The 14,283-nt window shown below is 41.2% G+C and overlaps 1 pseudogene; it reads left to right on the top strand.

Annotated features, from left to right (window-relative positions):
* Positions 1–4,967: 4,967 nt before the first annotated feature.
* On the top strand, positions 4,968–5,657 carry LOC101602912 (annotated as a pseudogene).
* The last annotated feature ends 8,626 nt before the right edge of the window (positions 5,658–14,283 follow it).

Here is a 14,283-nt window from a genome sequence, read left to right on the forward strand (position 1 = left end):
TGTCATGGACCTACAACTAATAAGAGTCCAGATGAACCTTTCCTCCTCAAAGTCATTTTTTCTCAGCTATTTTATCACAGCCATGAAGCTCTGACTAACACAAATGTCCACTCGCCAATGACGCCCACTCATAGTTATCAGTGCAGTTATTCACCCAGGCTAGGAGACCAGAGACTTGTAAAAAGGACCCCTGTGTACACTCTGCTGCATGTTGCAGACGTTTATGCCCCATTTATAGTGAAGCCACTTTTTCCTTTGGTCTTCATCTCTTCCCTGTGTGGCGCTTTGCTTCTTGCTTCCCCACCCCTGTCTCCTCTTCTCTGTCTGGTTTCTTTCTTCTTTTCATGGCTCCTTAGTACTTCATTCATCTCCCCTTCTATATTTCTTTCATCTAGAATAAACCAGCTAGGCATATTGTGATGGTTAATCTCAATTGTCAATGTGATTGGATCGAGTTCCATCTAGGGGGGGACAAATCTTTGGGTGTGTCCCTAAGATGGTGACTTGATGTGAGAGGACTTAGGATCACTGTGAGCAGCACCATTCAATGTGCTGGCACTCCCAGACAGAATACAAAGAGGAAAGGGAACTGAGCACCAGCACCCATTGCTCTCTGCTTCCCGTGTGTGGATGGAATTGAGACCAGCTGCTTCCTGTCTACCATCATGCTTTTCCCACCGTGGTAGACTGGATCCCCCCCGGAACTGTCAACCAAAACAAAACTTCCCTCCTTTCTGACCTCCTGTCGCAGCAAAGGGAAAAAAAATGTCTAATACAGTTAACCATTATTCCCACCTAAGTCTGTGGGAAGGCTGATGGAGTCTCACTATACCCTGATAGTGACGAAGATCAAAGCTTGCTCTGGAAGGAGTACAACCCCACATGACAGTTTCTCAGTCACCCACACAACCCACCGCGCGGTTGGGGCTGAGAGGCGTTGGTGAAAAGACACTGACATCCACTAGTTGCTGTGTACCTAACACCATGCCACTGACTTCAAATTACGTCATCATGTTCAGTGTATCTTATCTAATTATGCTGATGGAGAAACAGAAATTTCCAGTGACAATCAAGCCTGTGGAGACAGCTTATGCCTATCTGTCTCCAAAGCTGTGCAAAAACTATTTCCCACATACCTTTCCTTACCTGCTACTTCCTAACTGGTTGACCCCAATAACATAGCTCAGGTTGATATTCCATGAAGAAGACATCTATGGAAAATTTCTCAAGCTAGCACTAGGCAGGTCTGAGAGGTAGAAATTTCCAGAGTTCATACGCAGTGGGCGGGCCCTGGTGTGACATGGTTGTATTCTGGCTGCAGAATAAGGCCCTTTCCCTCAGTGCCCGGAGGTGAAGACTGTGTTTCTCCTTGGAGCAATGCATCTACGCATCATTAGTATGAATATCTGTTAAAATAGGATATATAAAAAAAAATTTTCAAGCTATTATGCTAAACTAGAAGAGGCTACAGAATAAGGACATAAACACCCATGAAGTGTTGGAAGTTTTCTCTTAGCTACTTTTCAAAAGAAAAACTAATTCTCTTTTCTCTTGCATATTCCCATGTGACTTTCACAATGATATATAAGAGTCATTAAATTCAGATTTCATTTATTGGTTTTATCCTGGCAATGAGCATCTAGAAAAGAGCTATAAGAAAATGTTTAAATGATGGATCTCACAGGCATTCCTCATCCAAAACACAAATCATGTTATCGTTCAAGGTATTCAAATCTCTTCTACACCTCAACCCCAGTTAATAAATTTGCTGTCAGAAATATTCCTGGGCTTAAACATTTGTTTTGATGACTTAAGATGTGACCTAACTTGATTGATATCAAATCATCCAAATTCAGTTACTTTGTAAATTACAGTAGTATGGGTGTGTCTATTAGAAAGTAGCTTGGAGCCTTCATCTTGAATGTTTTCATGATATTTTATTAGTGTGTCTTGAAGACAGTGATATCATGTTTATGTCACACAGGCAACAGTATCTGAGACTACAGTAAAAACACAGATTCTGGATTCAGGATATATCTTTTCCACTTGCTATATGGATTTGGAAAAAGAATTTGTACCACCATTTTCCTTACATAGATGATGGAACTGATAATTATCCCTGGCTTGGAGAATTTTTGTAAGAATTAAATGCAGTGCCTAGAGAGATGGCATAGCTATTAAGGTACTTGCCAGCAAAGCCAAAGGACCCAAGTTCAATTCCCCGGGACCCACATGAAGCAAGAGGCACAAGGTTGCACATGCATCTGGAGTTCGTTTGCAGAGGCTAGAGGCACTGGAACACCCATTATATAGACCACTTTATCTCAAATAAATAAATAAACAAATAAAATATGTTTAAAAAATTAAGTGTGATTACTCATGCAAACTCCTTCAGCATCTTATTTGATAGTAATCTAGTAAGGACTCCAAAGGTTTTTACTTTTGCTAGTCTTACAAAGGCTACATAACAGAAGTTTGGCTAAGGTGAGAAAGTCCTTGAAATATTTTTCAAGTGGTCGTAGTCAAATAGGTGTGCAAATGCCAGCACAATTGGATTTAGAGTCACCTAGGAGACATGTATTTAGACATTTGTGAGAGTGTTTCAAAAGAGGATTGCCAAGGCCACTGAGAAATCTTGCTGGAACTGAGCTGATAACCTTCTCCCTGTAGACCAGCTGACAGAAAGCTGGAAGAAGCCATTCTGCATGCAATTCAATGGGAGAAAGAGAAATCACAAGTGAAGATACTCATCAGTGGACACTGCAAGCCTAATCATTGGCCAGCCAGGCCAAATGAGCCAATGGGTGCAATAGTGACACATCTGTTATGGGGGAAACCAACTACCCTCTAATTGGACTGGAGGCCTGTTCCATGGGAAGGGAATACATCCCTGATACTGACAACTTAAAACAGGGGTTGTCATAAGCCCTAGGTCTGTAACATCTGCTGTTGCCTGGCCAAATGTATATACTATGCTCATCAAACTCCCCAGTAAGCACTTCTCTTAGTGTTCACACCCTATATTAATGCTACTCTCACTTTTGGTTGAGAATCTTCTCTTTTCAGGTGGCAGTGACCTTGGGATGACTCAGAAGGTATCACAGTGATGGAAAGAAATGACCGCAGTGCTCAGTACTGCAATATCTGCATCACACCTTCCAAAGCTCAGGGTCTAATGCGGAAGAGGTGGAAGAAAGAATGTAAGAGCCAAAGGAAGGGCAGAACTCCATACAACATGCTCCCTCCAGACACAAAATGGCCTGGATATCCATGACCTCACAGTGCCTGACACTACCTTCATAAAAACATCATAAGAGGAGGAAAAGATCAAGACATCGAAAGTAAAAGAGAGAATGATTGAGATGAGGAGGGGGTATGATGGAGAGTGGAGTTTCAAAGGGGTAAGTGGAGGGAGTGAGGGTATCACCATGGGGTATTTTTTATAATCATGGAAGTTGTTAATAAAAAAAATTTTTAAATTTAAATAAAAAGAGGATTGCCAGAGGAGGAAACATCCACCCTGAAGTTGGATGGAACAATCCCATGGTCTAGGGTCTGGAAATGAATAAAAAGGAGGAAAAAAAAAGAGAGAGAGCAAGAGAGAGAATCCAGTGGGTTACAGACATTCCTCATTCACTGCTTTCTGAGCTGCTGAGATGTGAGCAAGCTGCCTCATGTTCCTGTTGCCATTGATGAGATCCTCTTCCAACACACTGGGCTGAACTCTCAAACTGTGAGCTAAAACCAACCCTTCCCCTTAAACTGTTTCCTGTCAGAGAAAGGTAACTAATACACTCTGAAAAATGTATTCTATTTAAATTATGCTCCTAATCTTTATTTCAACGATGCATTTTTCAAGGTTGTGCGACCTAGAACAGGTCCCTCCCACACTGCCCCTGAAACTTTGACAAGAATACGCCACAGAAGTTACAAAAGTAACAGATGACACAGTAACAATCTCCTTTATAGGTGGATATTTATAGCTTCTCATGTCCTCTTTCAATCATCTTTCATGATCACCTATAACCCCAATGAGGAAAAACAAAAATACATGTTTTTCTTTATTTTTTTCTCAATTTTTATTAATATTTTCCATGATTATAAAAAATAACCCATGGTAATACCCTCCCTCCCCCCTCTTTCCCCTTTGAAATTCCATTCTCCACCATATCCCCTCCCCACTCAATCAGTCTCTCTTTTATTTTGATGCCATCATCTTTTCCTCCTCTTATGATGGTCTTGTGTAGGTAGTGTCAGGCACTGTGAGGTCATGGATATCCAGGTCATTTTGTGTCTGGAGGGAGCATGTTGTATGGAGTTCTGCCCTTCCTTTGGCTCTTACATTCTTTCTGCCACCTCTTCCGCATTAGACCCTGAGCTTTGGAAGGTGTGATACAGATATTGCAGTACTGAGCACTGCGGTCATTTCTTTCCATCACTGTGATACCTTCTGAGTCATCCCAAGGTCACTGCCATCTGAAAAGAGAAGATTCTCAACCAAAACTGAGAGTAGCATTAATATAAGGGTGTGAACACTAAGAGAAGTGCTTACTGGGGAGTTTGATGAGCATAGTATATCCATTTGGCCAGGCAACAGCAGATGTTACACCCCTAGGGCTTATGACAACCCCTGTTTTAAGTTTTCAGTATCAGGGATGTATTCCCTTCCCACTATGAGGTCATGGATATCCAGGCCATTTTTTGTCTGGAGGGAGCACGTGGTAAGGAGTCCAACCCTTCCTTTGGCTCTTACATTCTTTCTGCCACCTCTTCCGCATTTGACCCTGAGCCTTGGAAGGTGTGATCGAGATGTTACTTACTACTCCAGTCACTTCTTTCCAGCACTATGATACCTTCTGAGTTGTCCCATGCTTTTATTTTTTAAAAAGATTCTCTTTTGTCTTTCAGCTCAGAGGAGGCTAAGATGCACCTTTCTTCGGTCATTCCAAATCTGGTTTCATCCAACTCCAGCCTCCTCCAACATGCCATCCACATTTCACCCCGATGAGATCAAAGTGGTGTGCCTGAGGCACACTGGAGGCAAGGTTGGCACCACAGCTGCCTTGGCTAAGATAGGTCCCCTGGGTCTGTGTCCAAAAAAAAAAAAGGTTTGATAATGGTATTACCAAGGCAACCAGTGATTGGAAGGGTCTGAGGATTACAGTGAAGTTGACCATTCAGAACAGACAGGCTCAGATTGAAATGGTGCTTCTGATTCTGCCCTGGACATCAAAGCCCTCAAGGAGCCACCAAGAGACAGAAAGAAACAGAAAAAAAATTAAACACAGCCAGGCATGGTGGCGCACGCCTTTAATCCCAGCACTCGGGAGGCAGAGGTAGGAGGATCGCCGAGAGTTCGAAGCCACCCTGAGAATATATAGTGAATTCCAGGTCAGCCTGAGCTAGAGTGAGACCCTCCCTACCTTAGAAAACCAAAAAAAAAAAAAAAAACTAAACACAGTGACAATACTTCTTTTAATAAGATTCTCAACAGTGCCAGACACACCCACCACAGGTCACTGGCCAGAGAAATTTCTGGAACTATCAAAGAGACCCTGGGCACTGTACAGTATGTGGGGTGCCATGTGGGTGACCAACACGCATGTGGTATCATAGGTGAGATCAACAGTGGTGCAGTGGAATGCCCAGCTAGCTAAGAAGCCTAAGAAAGAAAAAAATGTGTTTCAGTAAAAGATGACAAGACAGTAAAGAAAATCCATGTGTATGGGTGTATGGGTGTGTGGGTGCACGCTTGTCCAGATGTGCACAGGCACATGTGTGTATGTTCAATCAATATCAGGTGGTTTCCTCAGCCATTCTACTCCTTACTTTTTCTTTTTTTCCTTTCTTTTTTTTTTAACATTTAATTTATATTTTTTTAAAATGAGAAAGTGAGAGAGGGACAGAGAAAAAGAGAGAATGGGTACACCTGGACCTCCAGCCACTTCAAACTAACTTCAGACACATGCATGCACCCCCCCCCCGTGTGCATCTGGCTTACATGGGTCCTGAGGAATCAAACCAGGCTCTTTTGGTTTTTGCAGGCAAATACCTTAACCGCTAAGCCATCCCTCCAGCACCCCCCTCCATGCTCAGCTTTGATGTGGGTTGTGGGGATCCAAACTCGGGTCCTCTCGCTTCTAGTGAGCACTCTACCACTAAGTCGCTTCCCATCTCTGATCACGAGCTTTACAACCCACACTTGTTCCTTCTTCCTGACAGACGATTTTGGTTCCAGCCAGCTCCAGGCTCTGGGCTTGCCAACTGTCTCCTCTGTCTCTTCATAGCATGCTCTGTTCCACCGGGCAAATTGGTCTAGAGAGGCGTATCGTAAGTAATATGACAACAGCTACCACACGCCACGTAACGTTACCTACTTTACGGCAAAAATGGGATCAAGGGTTTTCAATGTTATCTCTTCTTTTTTTTCCTTTTTCTTTTTCTTTCTTTCTTTCTTTTCTTTTCTTTTTTTTTTTTTTTTTTTTGCCTCATCAAGGCCTCAGTTTCACATGTGGAGTTCATTCATGTGATGATGTGACATGTCCAAATTCACAGTTTAAATTTTGAACTCTGTTGGATTCCAGAGCTACCTGCCTTTTCAACTTTAGAACATTTCCTGGTCCAAAAAAAATCACTTGTTCATCCATCTCACTTATTAGTAAATTTGTGAAATCTTTTCATTGTTCCACTTTGAAGATTTTTGTAATAAATCATTAAATTTATGAAGTCTGTTCCATTGATCTAGCTAAGGCTGATTTTTTTCAAGTCTTCTGAGTTCTAGAACATATCACACTAAATCGCGACTACACCATTGATTTTGTCACCCTTTAATGTAGTTGATGGGTGATATATTTTCATTCCTTTATCACTCCATTCTTCATGTTGTTAGGTTTAGACATACTAAGTTACAAGGTACCTGATATATAAAATTTATATATATATATATATATATATATATATATTAATTTTATATAATAAATAAGTTATATATGTATATCTGCCTATATATATATGTGTATATGTGTATGTATATGTATATGTATGTATGTGTATATATATATATATATTTTTTTTTTAAGAAAACATGCAATTTAGAGGCACACACTACCATGCCCATCTTTTTTCCTCATCAAGGGTTTAAGTCAGTGACTGCTCACTTAAGAAGATAAGCACTGTGGGTAAGCCTAGCTGTGTCTTCCTATTTTATCTTTAACATATTATTAACTTATGGTGCCTAATATAATTATTGAGTACATCAACTCTTTAGTGATCTGAGGGCCAGAATGAGTTAGTTCCTCTATCTTCAGAATCACATGTGCTTTCTCATCATAATAAATCATAATGAACTTCTCATTATAACCAAGCCCTTTTCGTATAAAATTACAAAAACTCTCGCACAGACAACTTAGATAATTCTGTGCATGTTAATTATTTTTTAAGTTAGCATTTTTAACTCTCTGAAATCAGTTTTGGACCTTCAAAAAAATGACTGTTAAACTTTTTCTATTCCGGCCTGCTAAAAGTGACTGTTTTACCTGTGAACTACAGACTCTTTGTGCAGTGGCTGCTTTGACAGTTAGGCTATAAAAGAACTGTCAAATTCTTCATTCTAAGGCTACAGGTGACAAGATATAATAGGAACGAAGCTTGGAGCTCCCCTTGGATCAATTTGTTATAACCTCTGCTAATCCTCTGTCCAAAAGGGCTTGGTGACTAGCAGACTGCAGTTGATAGCCCTTGGCCTTGCTGAGAATACTCAGCAAAATTGAGTTTATAGCAAGTTAAGAGGCAATATAGAATGCTGGACATGCCCTGAGAATCCACTGGGAAGACTGATGTAAAGGACCTAGACAGATGGAAAATTCATTTATAATTTATAAGTCAGTGTCAATCAGTCCTCAGCAGTTCATTGAAAAAGATCTTGCAGCAGGTGATAGCTAGGTATGTGGTCATTATTTCTGCTACTGTCATTTAAAATAGACAGGTGCTTTGGAATACTTTTTGTAGTGTTTCAGAATTTAAGCAAGCATAAAAACAGAAAGGGCATATAAACAAAATTCTTAAAGAATGGGGAAAAAAATCCAACCTCAAACAGAAGTGTAAAACTAAAATTGGTAGTTAAATACTGCTATTAACTTGATGATTAAAAATGCCTCAATGAAATTTGAAAATGGGCAGGGCATGTTGGCCCATGTCTTTAATCACAGCATTTGGGAGGCAAAGGTAGGAGAGTCGCTGTTCACTGGAAGTTCAAGGCTACCCTGAGACTGCATAGTGAAGTCCAGATCATCCTGGGCTAGAGCAAAACCATACCTCAAGAAATCAAAAAAGAAAAAAAAAAAAGAAATTGAAAATGTACTCTAGCAGATATACAGTTCTTCCTATGTCCTTTCTACTCATTCTGTTTGCTGAATTGACATTTAAATTTCTGTTTCTTGTGGCTTTGATCCTCTTTGACTTTCATTTGGGTCATCCATAAATAACTGTGACACATTCTGATATGATCTTCTCAAAATATCTTTTTCTTATCTTATTGCATTCACTAGGCCTTCTAAAACAATCTGAACAATGAAAGAGGAGGGTGCATCCTCCATTTTAATGAAAATTCCTTTAACACTTTAACACTGGGAGTCAGAATCTACAATAAGGGTTATTTTAAAAAATCAGAATAGGAACTGGAGAAATAGTTTAGTGGTTAAGGTGTTTCCCTGCAAAGCCTAAGGACTCAGATATGATTTCCCAGTTCCCATATAAGCCAGATGCACAAGGTGGTACATGCATCTGGAATTCGTTAGCAGTGGCTAGAGGCCCTGGCATGCCTATTCTCTCCCTCTCTTCATCCCTGTCTGTATCTCTCTCCCTCCTTCCCTCTGCCCCTTCTATCTAATAAATAAATAAATAAATAAATATTTTTAAAAGGTTAAACATCAGAATAGATGTTAAATTTTACAAATAATTTTCAATGTTTATCATTATGAACAAGATGCTTCATCTGGATACATCATGTGTCGTTACCCTCTTTTCCTTTGTCCCTGCCCCCATTCCATTGGGGACGCTCCTCGGTGAGGTTATAGGTATTCCCCATGTGGTTGTAGAGAAATATTATTATCATTATTTTTTACTATTGTAGTTTGCATGTGACATAGTCCCCATAGGCTCACATGTTTGAATGTTTGGGTCACGCTGTTTGAAAGATGGTGGGGACCCTTAGAAGGTGCAGACGTTCTGGAGGAAGTAAGTCACAAGGGGCAGGCCCTGAGGTCTGACTTCCCAGCTCCACTTCCCAACCTCCCCCCACCCCCCCCACCCCCACATCCCCACACCCCCACACCCCCATCCCGCTTCCTGCTCACAGACTCAAGAAGACGACTCAACCTCACGGTCCCGCTGCCCGTGCCTGCCCAGCCTGGGTGGGCCGCGTCACCTTCTCAGATCATAAAGCCAAAAGAAGCCCCTTCTCCCTTCAGCTGCTTCTTGACAGTCATATGATCACAGCACTGAGAAAAGTAACCAACTGGCACAGGTTGAAAAGGTTCCTGTGACTTTTATTTTTCTTCTCTTTTGACTCATGACTCATTCATGCCTTTCTTAAAATTACTGAAATACGCATATTTGGTCACGGTATTCTACTCATACTGCTATAATAGATTCACTAGTATTTTATTGAAAAATTTTATGTCATTGTCTCATCATGGCCTGAAAGGTTTCATTAAGGGTAATTATTGGAAATTTACTCCATGGAGTGTGCTTGTGCTGTTAAACTCAGTACTCACGTATGACCTGGAAGCAATGTAAGGTACTGATGAAGAATCTAGGCTGGGCCTGAAGAAATGGCTTAGCTGTCTGTGAAGGCGCAAGCCTGTGAAGACTAAGAACTCACGTTCAAATCTCCAGGTCCCATGTGGCCAGAAGCACAGTGACGCGAGCATGCAATGTCACACATGCGCACAAGGGGATGCACATGACTGGAGTTCATTCACAGCAAGATGAAGGTCCTGGTACACCCATTCCCCCCCACCTCTCTCTCTCAAAAGAAAAGAAGCAAGGCTCCTAAATCTGTCTGATGTAAAGTAGAAATCCAACTAGAGAAAAATGACTAATTATGTCATCTTGGCCATAAAACACACAATATTCATAATGTTTGAGAAAAGAGGTAACAATGATACTTACTTTATAAAATTGTATTATCTGTGGGCTGAAGAGATGCCTCGGTGGTTAAGCCACTTGGCCTGCAAAGCCTAAGAACCCAGGTTTGATTCCTCAGGACCCATGTAAGCCAGATGCACAAGGGGGAGCCTGCGTCTGGAGTTTGTCTGCAATGGCTAGAGACCCTGGTGACCATTCTCTCTCTCTCTCCATAAAGATATATATATGCCTCTTTTTCCCTCCCTCTCTCAAATAATTGAATAAAATTATTTTTAAGATAATTAAATAAGATTGTACTATCTGTGGTAATCCTAGGAATACATGAGGGTCTGTGGCAAGTAATAAATCCCAAATAGGTGTGTAAATCCACACACAATCAAAAACACACACACACAAAAAAACAAGTAAAGTGGTAAGAACTCAGTGCCTCTTGAATCCTCAACTCTGAAACCTTTTACTTATTTTCTTCCAGATTTGTTTGTATGTTTGTCAAAGATTTCAATTTGGGGCTGGAGAGATAAGGACCCCAGTTCGAGGCTCGATTCCCCCAGGACCCACGTTAGCCAGATGCACAAGGGGCACATGCGTCTGGAGTTCGTTTGCAGCAGCCGGAAGCCCTGGAGCACCCAATTCTTTCTCTATCTCTCTCTCCTTCCCTCCCTCTTTCTCCATCTGTCAAATAAATAAAAATAAACAACAACAACAAAAAGATTTCAATTTGCATTAGCTCAGATAGCTTCTATTTCAGTAAGTTTGAAAAAGTGTACTTGTGAGTTGTAAATAGCTTTTGTACAAATAATCACACTGGGCTACTTAGTCCCTTTAGAAGCACTGGCATCGGTCTCACTTCTGTCTTCTGTCTTGCTTCTTGTTCAACATCATCAGAGCTTTTTCAACTTAATATCATGTCCAAAAACGTAGCTCTTTAACACTTCTTCCCTTGGTTTCCTAGTTTATTGATTTTTATCTTGACTGATTTCTTTCTGCCTTCCTGAAGCTTCCTTTCTGGAATGCACGTCTTCCTGGCTGAGGAGGCATGATGACTAAGTTCTTACCTTGAGAGAGTGTTCACCCCAGAGTGACTTTCTGCTTCTCTCACTCACACTGGCTTCCAACCTCTGGGTTAGGGATCATGAAGGAGAAAAGCAGAGTGGGAAAGCACAGAGCAACCCCCAACTTCCTAACAGTGGGAACTTCGAGGTCAGACACCAGATTTGAATGCAAGGGGTCACTAATCTTGGTGATAAATTGTCTTACCCACATTTTTCTCATCTGTGAAAAGGCTATCTATAATGTCATAGCATCATTATGTTCTAGAAGCAAGTTATGGATTTAATTAAGAATCTAGACTCCTGGGCTGGAGAGAAGACTCAGCAGTTACGGAGCTTGCCTGCAAAGCCTAACGACCCCGGTTAGATTACCCAATATGTATATAAAGCCAGATTCACAAAGTGCCGCATACATCTGGAGTTCACTTGCAATGGCTGGAGGCCCTGGGTTGCCCATTCTCTATCTTTCTCTCTTCTATCTCTGCAGTATTACAAATAAATAGATAAAAATATATTTCAAAAGAAAAGCATCTAGACTCCCAGATCTGTCATCTGTGGGTTAGAAATCTAATTATTCTATTTTATGAATTGTGTCATCTTGGTCATGTTGCCTTATCTAATGTTGGTACCTTCCTCGTGAGATTGTGTTACCTGTGATACTCTAACTGAGATAACACAGGGTCAATGTCATATCAATGTATATCCCTACTGACGTATGCTGGTGTGTCTATGTCGGTAAGCAGAAGATATTTCTTGAATTCATAATTTAAAAATATTTACTGAATGAGCTCTGAGCATTTCCCGCGAGCTTGAAAACCTTATGTAACCGGGACCCAATCTTGCAGAAAGGTGGAGGAGCTCACTCAGCCTCCTCAGCTAGTACGTGATAAAAATGATGGAAACCACTTGCCGATGTAAAAGTGCTGGTGCGTAGTTATTAATAATACTGAGCAGGGCCCATTACAGAGAACCTACAGCTTTTATGCTTCCATAATTTTAGTCGTGTTACCATCCTCTCAAGGAAGAAGAATTGCCCCCAACACAAATTCTCCCAGCTGTCCATTTCCCAGCACAGAGAACTCTGCAAATGATGGAAACAATGGAAAGTCCTTTTCCCTGGCCCCTCGCAGAGCCGGTAAAGGATGGGGGCAGGGCAGGGAGAAGGGAATAGTTTCCTCGACTTACACAAATCACCCCATGCCTGGTTGTTTCCAAGCTGAAGACAAGGTGTTTCATTAATGGAAGGAAAAGAAGGTGCTTCACTCTAAATAAAGAGCCATTCCTAAAAAGGCACTTTTTTTAAAATTTTTATTTATTTATTTATTTGAGAGAGACAGACACAGAGAGAAAGACAGATAGAGGGAGAGAGAGAGAATGGGCGCACCAGGGCTTCCAGCCTCTGCAAACGAACTCCAGATGCGTGCGCCCCCTTGTGCATCTGGCTAACGTGGGACCTGGGGAACCGAGCCTCGAACCAGGGTCCTTAGGCTTCACAGGCGAGCACTTAACCGCTAAGCCATCTCTCCAGCCCAAAAGGCACTTTTTTATAATGGAAAAAAAAAAGATAGCATGAAGTGATAACCAAAATAGACTTCTCAAAGCAAGCTGCGTATTCTGTTTCACATAATCTCCAGTACCTTGTTTTATTTGAGAAAAAGTTCTCAGAGATGGTCTCTGACTCTTCCTCTTTCGGACAAGACTTCCCCAAATGACCACACTTCCAGTTCCATCTATAGGAAACGACCGATGATGGTTCTGGATGGATGTTTGTAAATATCTTAAATTACAACGTAATTGTTTGAGCTCATAACAAACACCTACCACTTGTGGCATCCGCTTCGAAGTACACCAATCACAAACCACACGCTACAAACTTCCAGGATGATAGACAAGTTATGTTAAATCCTCTAGTTATGGTTTAGCACACTAAAAAGAAAGTTAGGGTCTGATTTTGTACAGGAAGAAGGAGATGGAGAAACAAATAACTACCTCTTATGAAGTTTAGATGTAATTTTTCTCCTTGGTCACTATGTTATCTTGGGGAATATATATCTCTTACCAAAAACTTTTGTAAAAAGTTTGGAGGCTAATTGGGCAAGTTGGTGCACACCTTTAATCACAGCACTCGGGAGGCAGAAGTAGGAAGATCACCGTGAGTTCAAGGCCACCCTGAGACTACACAGGGAATTCCTGGTCAGCCTGGGCTAGAGCGTGACCCTGCCTCAAAAGAACCAACCAACAAACAAAAGTCTGGAGGCCTCTCCAGCCCCCTTCTTGTTTTCTTCACAAGAGCTTCTCCTCACTTCCTTCTCTTTAGGTCTGGGCTTCTCAAGTCCTCTCTCATCTCTCTGGGCAAGAGCTCTGTCTTCATTCTTTCTCAAATTTGGGATTTCTCAAACCCCATCTTGCTTTCTTGGGCAAGAGCTGTGTCTTCCTTTCTTCCTTTAAGCTACCCTTCTCTTAAAGCTCTCTGTCCTTAAAGCTCTAAGCTGTAACCAAATTGTTCTGAACGTTGAAAGAAAGGTTTGAAACAGAAACACAGGAAACTAAGCCATCCTCACTTGATCTGGCCAGGGTTAAAGCTGATTGTGCCCTGTGAAAGTTTTCGTTCTTTAAAAAAGTGTTATTGGTTCACAGAATGCTGTGAAACGGGATGGGCAGTGAGTCTTTGTGCATTCTGTATCTTTTCCCAAGAACATAGTCATTGGAGCTATTAAATATAGAATTTTCTTCAAGATGGGTTTCTTCTGCCTTCTTGTGCATTTCCCCAAGTATGCAATTAAAATTAATTAAAAATCAATTAATTAGCAGTTAAAAGGCTCCAAAACTTATTAGAATCACTGTCATCCACCATATACTTGTTCCCAGTGATAACACATTTCTATTTTCTGGAGTTGCTTCTCTCTCACCCAGTACAGGTGTCTGATTGCTACACCTTGGCATGCTCGGGCTTTCAGACATTGCACCTGGAAAGTGAGGGGCAGCACACCTGGTGGACAAACATTTGAGACGAAAAGTCACAATGATAAAAATGGGTTTCATCAACTTCCCGATAAAGATTCCCTCCTCCCCATCAAAAGGCAGACTG

This window comes from Jaculus jaculus, chromosome 17 (assembly GCF_020740685.1).
Source record: "Jaculus jaculus isolate mJacJac1 chromosome 17, mJacJac1.mat.Y.cur, whole genome shotgun sequence".
Taxonomy (NCBI): domain Eukaryota; kingdom Metazoa; phylum Chordata; class Mammalia; order Rodentia; family Dipodidae; genus Jaculus; species Jaculus jaculus.